The following is a 12883-nucleotide window of genomic DNA, read 5'->3' as shown; positions in this document are numbered from 1 at the left end:
AAACTTATTTGATTTAAACTTATCTTTCTTTAAAAATCTTTTGAATAGTGATCAATGCAATATCTTCATCATCTTCTTCAGAATCTTCTGTGTTGGAGGATGCATTGAAGGCAAGTATCTTCTTGTTCTTTGGTTCGTCATCCTTCTTTCTATCTTCAAGTTGAACTTCGTATGCCATAAGATTTCCGATGAGATTCTCAATGGTAAGAGTTGAAAGATCGTTGACCTCTTCAATTGTCGTAGTCTTTTTCTACCATTTTGGAGTGAGTGCTTGTAGAATTTTCCTCACCATGTCAACTTGAGTGTAAACTTTGCCTAGTGTAATTAAGGAGTTCGTAATATCTATAAATCTTGTGAACATCTCCGTTATAGTCTCATTGTCCTTGGTCTTGAATAGTTCGTACTTGTGAACAAGAACAGAAATTTTCGATTCCTTAACTTTATTAGTTCCTTTATGTGTTTCCTCAAGAGTGTGCCATATTTGATGTGCTGATGTAAAGGTAGACACTCGATTGAACTCGTTTTTGTCCAAGGTACAAAATAGCGCATTCATTGCCTTAGAGTCCAGATTCACATTTGTTCTTTGAACTACTATCCATTCAGTGTATGGAGTCGTTGGCTTTATGAATTCAGTCTCTACAATGTTCCAAAGGTCGTAGCCAAGAGATTAGAGGTAGATCTTTATTCGGCACTTCTAATAGTTATAATTGGTACCATCGAATAGTGGTGGTCGCTGTGTGGAATGTCCCTCTTTGAATTGCGATGTATTTGTTGTTACCATCTTTCACCGTGCGCTGATACCAAGTGTATGATCTGACCAAGTACATACTAAAACTCTGAGGAGGGGTGAACATTGTTTATTTAAAAATTTTGCAAAGTAGATTATAAATTGCAAGAAAGATAACAACAATCACAGAAAATAGCAATCACAAACACAAGCTTTTATACTGGTTCCACCATCCCTGATGTACATCCAGTCCCCAAGCAAATCATGCTTAAGATTTTCACTATAATTTTAAAAAACTATTACAAAATTAAAAGCAAACCTGACCAATTTGCAAGACCATGCAAATTGCAACAATCTCTAAACTAAGAGATCTTCTCTCACATACGAGAGAAATCTTCCTTTGATGAAAGAACACAATTCCTATAAGCCTTGAAGTGTAGGTATTGTGTATCACTGGCTTAGGAACTCTTTTAATCTCTGAATAATGCCTATTTAATTTGTATGAATGATGAAGATCAAAGGCTATCTCATAAATCTCTTTTCTCAACACTTAGACTGAAAATCTGAATTTTGAGCACTTGAATTTGCACAAAAGTTTAACCTCATGGATATGCATGTAGTTGGGCAAATTCAGAACTTAGTACCCATTTATAGCCCTTTAAAAGTTTGAATTTTAAACCCAATAATTGGATTAAAATGGCTATAAACAGTCATATATTTAAATTATGAAAATCTAGAAAATTTGTATCTGTAGTCGACTATAAGGCTTAGTAGTTGACTACACTGAGTCTAAATAGACTCTGTGAAGTCAAATAACTGCTTAGTAGTCGACTACTAAGGGGAGTAGTCGACTACACTGTTCATGTGTAGTTTCTGGAATTCTAAACTGACATTTAGTAGTCGACTATAATGTCTAGTGGTCGACTACACTGTAAACTCACAGTTTCTGTAAAAATTGAATTAGGCTTTAGTAGTCGATTACAAAGTGTATTAGTCGGCTACACTATAATTTCACAGATTCTAGAATTCTGTTTGATTCTTTAATAGTCGACTACAATGTATATTAGTCGACTACACTGTGAAATGACAGAAATTGATATATTGACTAAGGCTTAAGTAGTCGACTACTATTCTTATTGGTCGACTACAAAGGATAAAAATGCGATATATGAAGTATTTTGAGACTCATTCTTTATCTATAAACTCTAATGGTTAACTTAGGGGATTTCTATAGTTAACCATACACTAAACATGTGTTAGTGTGTTAAACACTAAGTGTGTGTAAGTGTTATGAGTGATCAAGGCTTGTACAAAATTTCTAAACAAAGAAAATAAAAACACAACCTTACGTTTAAGAAAATAAAAACACAACCTTACGTTTAAGCTCATCTTCTCATTTGCTTCTTGTTGCCTTGAACTCATCCTGCACTTGGTTCATATATCCTGAGCATATTTGATATTGTTATCTGCATTGATATGTTAGTGCACATATATATAACACATATAGTGAATAAATTATTATCATCAAAACTATATCTTGGGGACAAGATATCCAACAATTAATGGATGGATTTTCAGGGTATAATCAAATCATGATGTACCCTAAGGACAAGAAGCACACCTCCTTCCGAACACCGACAGGGATTTACTGTTATACAGTGATGCCTTTTGGGTTGAAGAATACTGGGGCCACATATCAGCGCTCCATGACCACCATTTTTCGAGAACATTTGCGAAAGACAGTTGAATGTTATGTCAATGACTTGGTCGTCAAAAGCCATAAGAAAAAGAATCATCTTCATGATTTGAAGACGATGTTTGATCTCATGCGATCACATCAATTAAAGATGAATCCAACCAAGTCCTTCTTGGGGATGACTAGTGGTAAATTTTTGGGATTTGTGGTCACAGCTAATGGGATTCATCTTGATCCAGACAAGGTCAAAGCCATTCAAGAGCTTCCACCACCTCAAAATCTTAAGGAGCTTCGCGGTTTACATGGCCGTTTAGCCTACATTCGAAGGTTTATCTCTAACCTGTCAAGGAAATGTCAACCATTTTCGAAACTCATGAAGAAAGACATATCCTTCATTTGGGATGAGCCCTGCCAGAAGGTATTTGAAGAGATTAAAGCATATCTCTCTAACCCGTCTGTATTGGTTGCACCAAAATCAGGTAAGCCTTTTCTAATATACATCTGAGCTACAGAGCATGACTTAGCTGGTCTCCTGACGCAAGACGATGATAATGGCCATGAGCAAACCATTTACTATTTTAGCAGAACTTTGTCAGGAGTTGAACACCGTTATCCTCCTGTTGAGAAGGAATGTTTGGTCTTAATCTTCGCAATTCAAAAGATGCGATATTATCTGGTCGGACAAAACATATATATCATATCTAAGGTCAATCCAATACGAGTGTTCATGACACAACCTGATGCATTGAATTGAAAGCTTGCAAGATGGGCACTATTGTTGTCCCAGTACGACATCTATTTCAAACCACAGAAGGTAGTGAAAGGTCAAGCTGTTTGTGATCTCCTCGCTAGTCACCCATCGGAGGAGAAAGTTTATTTATATCAAGACATGCCAGATGAGATATATGAAGTAAATGCGGTCTCAAAAGAATAAGTATGGCAATTATTTTTCGACGGCGCAGCAAGAGCGAGTCCTGATGGTCCCGTTGTTGCCGGAGTGGGGGTAGTCTTGATTTCTCCGCATAATCATGTATTACCTTGAGCATTCTCTTTAACAGAGTCATGTTCCAAAAACGTGGTTGAATACAATGCTTTACTGATCGGTCTTGATCTGGCAAGACAGATGGAGATAAGGCACCTAGAAGCGTATGGCGATTCGCAGCTCATCATCAATCAGCTGAAAGGTGAATTCAAGGTAAGACATGAAGATCTCATCCCTTATCATGTAGCTGCCATCACACTGGCTAATTCTTTTGAATGCTTCTACATTGATTATGTACCTCGCCTCAATAACACATATGCCGACGCTTTGGCATCACTCACGGCTACACTAGCTCTGCCCGAAGGAACTACTCAGAAGTTTATAGTAACCAGTAAACAACTGTTCCGTCCGAAATATGCATTGAAGATTAATCGAAAATAGTGGTCTACCATGTGATGTGCCACTATTCTAATCATCGTCGTTATACTTTTACATCACTGAACGACTTGATTATGTTTACTTCATCATTTTGTTTAAAATGGCGTTGTTTGTTGATAGTGGGTCTACCATGTGATTTATCGATCACTATCCTAATTATAGTCGTTATACTTTAATATCACTGAACAACTTAACTGTTTCTACACCTTCATACATGTGATTGACGTTGTTTCCAAGTGGTGACTTACCAAGCGACAAGTCACTATTTTAATTTAGGATTGTTATCTTATTAATGATTTCATCACAATCTATTGACTGTTTTCTAAAATTGTGGTCCTACCATGTGATGAGTTTCGCTTTTGAGTTCCTAACGACACAACTTAACTGTCGTAGGCACACTCAATTCCTGATCTGATGCCCTAAACAGCTAAGGATAGAGGAGAAATCTTAGCGTTAAGCCTAAGAGAAACTCTTCGATAACTCACCATACTGAGGGGAATAGTATGGCTAGTTCAACTCAAACGATAGTTTGTAAAGACGAATCAAGTCCGTTGATAGCTGGGGGTTTGCTAAAAATCCTAAGTGATCACAAAAGAAGTGAATAATTAATGGATAAAATTGCAATTTTATTCATATAATGATTAAAGTTACAGCAACAAAAAAGTTGAAGTACATGGATTGAGCAAAAAAAAAATCAAAGCGAACAACAAGATGAGGTTCGTTCACAAGTTTGTCCAATGACCTTCGACGCTCCACTTTAGTCTTTTCCAATGCCTGTTTGTGCAGCTTATCATCGTAAAATGTCGCTAAAGTTCCTACGAGGGTATTAAGTATGCTTTCCACTAGGGCTGCAACATTTATTATTAAAATTCCATCTACCATTTCTTGGCAAAAAATCTTCACCACTGCCAGCTGATAGGTACCCGTGGATGAGTTACAGAGTGAGAAGGTATCTCTAAGATAGCTGTTGATGCTCGTGAGAAGAAGGACAGGTGTTTCAGTGGGCATCCGAAGCCACACCTATATACAGGCAGAGGAGCCAACTCAGCAACATTGATCTGCTGCACAGATCTCTAAGCACATAGCTGGTCAAAGGGTGTTGGGCCCGAAGAGACGCATTAAGTACGTTCATACTTAACACTGATGGAGCATGGCTCGAAGAGGCGCATTAAGTACTAAGAACTTAATGCTGGCAAGGTGAAAAGATGGATCCATGTAGATCAACAGAGCAAGAACATTGATGTTTGCATACTTAATGAAGTTCGAGGCATGCTTGACTAATGAAGCTCATGAAATGCTGAACCATGTCCCAAAATTTTTGGCTGACGAAGTTCATGAAATGCGGAACCTCGTCCTAAAATTTTTAGCTGACGAACACTACAAGAAATTACGTCTTTAACGAAGGGATTTCCCTTCGTTAAAGAGCTGAAAACCGTCGTTATTGTATGCTAACGACAGGAAAAAATCCCTTCGTCACCCGTTGTTGAAGCCCTCTTCGCTAAAGGGTCACGAAGGGATATACCACCCGTCGTTATAGAGTGTATAATGACGGAACATATTACCGTCGTTAATATCTACGACGGTAATTATCACCGTCGTTACCATTAGTGACGGGGTTATTTTCCCGTCGTTACCATCAGCGACGGGAATATTTTTCCGTCGTTATAATTAGTTACGGGGATATTTTCCCGTCGTTACTTTAAATGACGGGTTTTCATTCCCGTTGTTATTGTGTAATGATGGTTTTGTATGCCCGTTATTATTGTGTAACAACGGGTGAAAACCCCGTCATTAAAGGCTAATTAATGATGGTTGGATACCGTCGTAAAAGTCCTCATGGTGGGTAATTAGTAACCTATCAACGATGGGGCTTTCCCTTCGTTGATAAACAAAATGTTGTTTATAAAACCGTCATTATAGACTATAAATTTCTAACTTATATTAATGATAATTTTTTCATTCATAAACAACTATCATATTATTCTCAATATGAAACTAAGATTCACAACACAAATATATTAAAAACACTCAATAATGAATAAAAGAGAAATAAAAAACTCCATTCATTAATAACATCAATAAATAAAATTCCATCATCCTCAAATATTCAACACTAATAACAAGTGTTAATATCCCAATTATTCTAAAGGAAAATACGTGAAGCTATCTAAAACAAATTAAAATAGAAGTCTGGGAAAGACACATCGTTTCATTTCTAATCATCGTCAAAAGAAGACTCGAGCTACCCCTCTCCTAATCCTGCATGGATAACCTGAAAAATTAAAAAAAAATCACATAATTAAGAAATATCAATTAAGCAATTATTATCTTATTAAGTAAAAATCTCATTTTCTCAAGTGCAAGTAGTCAATCATAAAAATATATAAGAGATTTTATAATAAATAATTACTTAGTCTTGCACATGTTCTCGAGTTTGTGGAGTCAATGAAGATGACTGCCTAAAAAAAATTCCTGCATAGCTTTCACTTGTGACTCTAAGTCAGACATCATTTGTTATTGTTGATGTTGTTGTTGCTCCTGCTCATATTTCATATCCTTCAAACAAAAAAAATGTTCAGCCGAGAAAATAATTATGCCTCTTTTGTATGATGTCCTCTACAGATACAACAAATGACAGTCTCCTGCTTAATCTTCTATATTTAAAATCGACATCTTTAATGGTGAAACACAAAAGAAAACGGAAAGTATGACCCTTATTATGCAAGATAGATAGGAATAACATGTCATATGAGTCAAAACCATGGTAATAGAGAAAGGGTAAGCTATCTAAGATATCGTTGAAGAATGGAGATCTATAGAACCAATTTCATGTGGTTAAATAGTAAGTGTGAAATGAACTTGACATTAACTATGCTCAAAGTTTCCCATAACTTCTCGAGCATTAATTAGGTTCTCATAATATTACATGCATTCATTTTTGCAGGCAAACATAATTCACTAAAGTACTTAGTAATACTTCTCTCTCCTATTGTTGTTGTCATTACTTATTAGTCATGATCATTATTCTCTGAACAAAAGCCTAATTCCCCTGGGAATAAAGTCACGAATACTCCATAGAGGACTCATTAAATTTGAACTAGGCTCTAGCCTTGTACAGAGCTTGATGCCAAAGTAATTACAAAGGGATTTTTTTTAATTCACTAGACAACCTTTTAACAGATCTAATTCATTGGACAGGTTAACATCTATTGCTGAGGAAACGGTTATGATAAATGAAGAAGAGAGCTCAAAAGAATATCACATTATGTTGATTTCACTTTTGGGCTGCTTAGAAAAAATACACATTGTTGGGAGTGCTCTAACAACTAAGAATAGCATGTAAACTTTTTTTAACAAGTTCTGCCATGTTCCAAAACAAATAAAAAGGCTTCTCAGCTTGCAACCAGATGATGCATGAGTAGGACATGCTTAAAAGTTTTGACATCTGTGTCAAGATAGTGTAGTAGATAACAACGGATAATATAGACTATCACTTTTGTTCTTCTGCCATGAATTAAATCAAACTACTTGCATCTGCTTCTGAATGTAGATTACCTCAAGCTCAAAATCTATCAAAAAGAAGGATCCCAAAATATGTGGTGCAAAGTATTATATTTTTCCAAAACATCACCTTTTATGCCTTACAACATTCATGAAAATTCTAGTTGTTTATTATCACTATTTCCTGAAACCTCCATCACGTGATGTTCTTTCCTTATCTGAATTTTTGAATAATCGAGCAAAATAACTTTAGAAGGATCATCCTCATGGAAGCATGTCTAAGAACCTTGCTATAATGCATCAACAAACAAGTTAAAGAACAAGAGAACATACCCAACTCCTTTTGATCGATCGTCTCGAGTTCCGATCCATGATCAGCCGCACGTCTCTAACCTGGAAGCCATAAATTAATTGCTTGTAAATCTAACATCATTAATGAAGTAATACTTATACAGTTTGCAGCTTAAAAATGCATTGCCATGCTTACTACACATAACACCACCCTAAGGACTGCACCCAATATGGTGAGCAATCAAACTTCCAATTCTTTTCACACTCACCAAATAAAAGAATGTTGAGCCACAAAAAAGTCATTATAATAGGCCTCATTGAAGGCACAGAAGCATTTACTGCAATAAGAAGCAAGTGTATCTCAATGTATGTACTGAAGATATTGAAATAGAGAATTGCCTACCAAAAGCTTTAATCCTAATAAGATAACAAGTTACGAAATATTTTAAATAATAAACTGGGCAGGGGAGATAAGTATACTTGTACTACTATGTAAGCTCAGATACCTGTGGTTGCATGATACATGTAAATATCAGAACACTCTTCTCAGATGGATGTGTAATGTCAATACAAGAAGCTAAACCTAACAAATTAAAAACAATCATCAACCTCATATTATTGTGTGATAAGAGGACCAAGTAACTCATTCCACTAACCTTCCCTGCTTTCGAGAAGAATTCATAAACATCCCTCTCTGTCGCTTTCAAAGGCATCTAAAATCACAAAAGAGAAAAGAATTTAGAAGTTGGCTGTGTATGGATGAAATGAGAGGCCACACTTCCACCTCTTGTCCATTGAACACATCGACCACAGGATCAACAATTTGGACTCCAGCCTGCAAAAAAACGGTTAGACCATGTCTTTGCTTCTACAAGAAAAAAGAATTAAGTAAATTCAGAAGTTAACCAAGGTTGGATAAAGGTATACCAATGACAGTCACCTTTGACTGACATATAGCCTATCTCTCGCGAACAAATCAACTATAAGCCACTTTTTGTAGCATAAAATAAACCAATTGGACAAATTGTCGCCAAATAGTAGTCTGGAATCTAAAAGCATTTAATCTAGATAATGGATATCTCACAATAAGATTTTAGATTGTCTACTAAAAATCATCTGCGGAAACATGGTTTACATCACAGCGTATTATGCTTCTGCATGACACGGCCTTAGTAGAAAAATCATCTGCGGAAACATGGTTTACATCACAGCGTATTATGCTTCTGCATGACACGGCCTTAGTAGCAGGATAAGTCTTGGGGCTTATACACCCATGTAACTGATACAACAGAAAATATCCAAATTCATAAATCTTTGCACGTACCATATTATAAGATATGCTGCTGATATAATTGGAACTGCCTAAAATTTCAAACTCCAAGGTAGGAAATCAACGTAGGATGAATTGCTTCAACAATTTGATAGTAGAAAATGCAGTAACTTTATTTTTTTGTTGCATTTTCAAAAAATGAATAGAGAATTTGGCACAAGCCTAGATTCATGTGCACATATATATTGACATACCAAATATGTAATAAGTGCGAGTTAATACTAGATGAATAGGATATTTGATTAGGAAATAACAGTGCAGAAATAGATGAAGACTACTCTAAAACAGGCCAATATCGCATGCGCACAAAATTTTTGGTGAATATGAGAGATAAACGTATCCTCTGATCTTAGGAAATTCGATACAACGTGCACATTTACAACTTCAGAACTCAGAAGAATTGATTTCAAAAGCTACAGTGTACTACATTATTTTGTTGCTGAACATCAACGTTCTCCACACCCATATTTGGATGTGAATTCTATAATTGACATTCACAAGAGGTGCTTTGAATAGGTCGAATTTCATAATTGCCACTTTGAACAGTGGGTTTTACAACTATAATTGGTGGAAGAGAAGCCACTAGCAAGCGTTAAATTGGACAGATAATGAATACAATGATATATCATTGGATGACGGGTGTTACTATAGCTGAGTATTAAAAAAGCAAAATAAATAAATAAATCATGCAGTGGACCCTAAAATGGTAGGGTATATACCTCAAAGCTTTCTTCAAATACTGCAGCTCCTTGTCAAGATCTTCAATCCCGTCTATATGCTTGCGATGGAGAAGACTGGCCTGTAGTGTGGATCTGCGGAGAGTACAAGGGATGTCAAGCCGACATATTTTTCTAAAGGAAAAATAAAAGGACATCAGCTAATTTACAAAATTACACAATGGCGACAGTGGCAGTCTTGGTCTGCTTGTTGAGACCCATACGTGGCTATGCGCAAGACCAACCTCCCAATGCGACCAAAACCTGCACAAATCAACTCTTGTAACATGCTTAGCTTACAAATACGACATTCAAGTGACCTACAATTTCAGTCTTAAGGTATAGACAAGATTGATTGCGTCCAAAGTCTCAAATGGATAACAGTAAAGAGTGATCATACCATTTCAGTCTTTATTTTCCCACCACTCGATGATCCTAAACAACAAATTATTGATTATGGCATAATATCTCTTAATGAAAATTAAAGAATTACTTAGGAGAAACTCAATGAACTGTATATGCCAAGGAACAAATCTTAAGATTGCAGAAGTTGTAAGCATAAATTAAACCAAACAGATTAATCATAGTATGATTCTGACGTACCAGTGCAAAGTGCTCGGAAGTTCTCTACAAAGTCACATATATAAAGTGTATAAACAAATCTAACTTCATGCAAACACATCAACTAAGACACCTTAAACTAGCTTGCAACTAAAAATAAGAGATGTAACAAAAATAGAGTGGGCTATAAGATCTCAGACTAGGTCTGTCTTTAAGTAAAATATCTCATATCCACAAAGTCACATATATGTTGAATGCCAAAAAAATTGATGATATTTGAAGTCCAAGCTCCCACAAACCCTGATCTCTCCTTGCTGCATCTTACCTGTAAAATTCACCAACCAACCTTAGTAGAACAGTAGCAAAAACATGGTAGTAAACAATGCAGATAAATGCTAGCGTTATAAAATCGCCAACCAGCGCGTCACCACCAGAAAGAGCAACGATGTCCTGATCACTAAGACCCACGTGCCCAATAACATCTCGAAGGTGATCATAAACATGAATTATTTAAGAAAAAAAGGTTATTTCTTTTGTTAAGACTAAATAATGAGAAACTTCAGGAGGCTGTATTTTGAAATTTATACCCTTTTAGTAATATCAGGAAGGCGGCCTTCAAAACTCAAGCATTCAGGAGAGCATGAAGTAATAATGAGATAAAAATAGAGGTTTCTGCAAGCAAAAAAAATTACAATAATATTGAATTTGGATAATCTCCACAAATTAGTGCTCGGTTAGTTTATAAAACTGATTTGACTCTCCAGATGCTTAACTAGGCAACATTAATCAAAGGATATTTTTCAGATCTTATACATATGTAAACATATCAGTAAAAATACTGATAATGAATTGCATTAAATGACTTTAGCAAACGAAACCCCAAAGTAAATACACCCAATAAAAAAAATAAATCCGTAAAAGCTCTCACCTTGGGGGTTGCCGTCTGGACAATGGAAGCCCTCCGCTTAAATGATGGATTTTTCCTCCGATCCTGGAATCAGTAGGAATAAGAAATCCCCAGTCTCAACAACAGCAACAAGTGAAAGAAAGGAAAACAACCAGAAGGAGAGTTGAGATTTGAGGAAGCTGACCTCAAAGAAGACAGATTAATTTTAAAAATCAAGACTTGAATCTCTTCATTCCATCTTTACCATCTGACCTGAAAGAAGAATTTCCATCAGAGAGAGCCACCATGGATTTAGAGAATGAGCTTGAGAGGAGGTAGAGGACTTACAAGTCAGACATCCGGCGAAAATCAGGAGCAGGAGGGCGGCGAGGCGCTTTGGGGAGGAAGAACTAGGGTTTTTGAGGGGACCGGCGGCAAACTAAAATCTACATCAGAGAGATTCTCCATGGAATTAGAGAATGAGCTTGAGAGGTAGAGGACTTACAAGTCAGGCGTCCGGCGAAAATCAGGAACAGGAGTGGCGGCGAGGTCCGATTTGGGGAGGAAGAACTAGGGTTTTTGAGGGGGGGCTCGGCGCAAACTGCTGGGGTCGACGTGTCGGCGAACTCCGGACGGCAGGCGGCGAGTTCAGAGTTGGTTTGAGCGGGAGGGGAGGAGAGAAGGCGCACGGGGGTTTGGGGTATTTTGACGAGAGAGAGAGAGAGAGAGAGAGAATGGGGGTTAATTTGGGGGGTTTTCGTTGGTTTTTTTAGTTTTTGGCGAAAATAAATGGGGGGGATTTTCCCTCTCTTGGGCGTGTAGGATGATTAGGCGTTAAGGGGTTTGTAAAATTGGGGCTTCGGGTTTTAATGTGGGATTTGTTAATAGCAATAGGTTAATTTTAATCTAATTATGATTAGGAATCCCATCAATGAAGGTAATGGACTCCTTCGTCTTTAAGGAGACCTAATAACGACGGTATTAGGAACAAATCAATGAAGGGACTAGAAAACCGTTATCCCATCTCACACAATTCCTCTAATATTTGTAATCACTCGACGAAGGCTTTAAAACCCGTCATTAATATATGCACATTAATGACGGTCAACTGGTCCCTTCACTAATTTTGGTCGTTAAATATCAGATTTCTTGTAGTGGAAGTTCATGAAATACAGAACCTCCTCCTAAAAAGCTTGGATGACGAAGTTCATGAAATGCCGATCCTCGTCCCAAAATTTTTAGCTGACGAAGTTCATGAAATGCCGAACCTCATCCCAAAAATTCTGACTGACGAAGTTCGTAAAATATTGAATCTCGTCTTAAGGAATTGGGACTTGTTTAAGGTGAAGTCTTAAAATTCTTGAATGACGAAGTTCATCAATATATTGAACTTTGTCTTAAAGTAATAAGACTTATCCTATAAATCTCAAAATCTTAGTACGATGAAATACAGTAAAATAGATTAACTTCGTCCCCAAGGCTTGAAGCTCATTAGGACAATTATAAAAGGGCCTTAAACATCGAGATTTGTTGAGTTGAATTTCATGATATCATGAACCTCATCGAGAAGAGCTAAAATACACAAGAAGGAGAACTAGTGGATAAAATTAAAATTTTATTCATGAGAAACTACCACAAAAGACAACCTACAAAGGTTGAAATTAAAGAGACCCAGTCGTCTGACGAATTTCATCGGAAAGTTTGTTCAGATACTCCTGGTGCTCCACCTCAACTTCTGCCATTGTTTGCTTATGT

General features: G+C 36.7%; 1 long non-coding RNA gene across 18 annotated transcripts; it reads right to left on the bottom strand.

The window, feature by feature from the left end:
* LOC109837568 lies at positions 5883 to 12135 on the bottom strand. 18 transcript variants are annotated; one of them, XR_002246327.1, is made up of 15 exons: positions 11634 to 11795; positions 11477 to 11567; positions 11334 to 11401; positions 11171 to 11233; positions 10660 to 10914; positions 10082 to 10116; positions 9860 to 9945; positions 9685 to 9777; positions 8420 to 8470; positions 8292 to 8348; positions 8142 to 8218; positions 7905 to 7973; positions 7678 to 7737; positions 6254 to 6399; positions 5883 to 6115 (listed from the first exon to the last, which is right to left on the bottom strand). It is a non-coding gene; the product is annotated as an uncharacterized LOC109837568 (long non-coding RNA). The 18 variants fall into 18 exon arrangements; XR_002246329.1 differs by having other exon boundaries at positions 10830 to 10914; XR_002246328.1 differs by having other exon boundaries at positions 9852 to 9945; positions 10082 to 10914; positions 11634 to 12134.

Source organism: Asparagus officinalis, chromosome 4, assembly GCF_001876935.1.
Source record: "Asparagus officinalis chromosome 4, Aspof.V1, whole genome shotgun sequence".
NCBI lineage: Eukaryota > Viridiplantae > Streptophyta > Magnoliopsida > Asparagales > Asparagaceae > Asparagus > Asparagus officinalis.
Note: the sequence above shows the minus strand (reverse complement) of the source record. Positions and strands in the feature narration are given on the sequence as shown.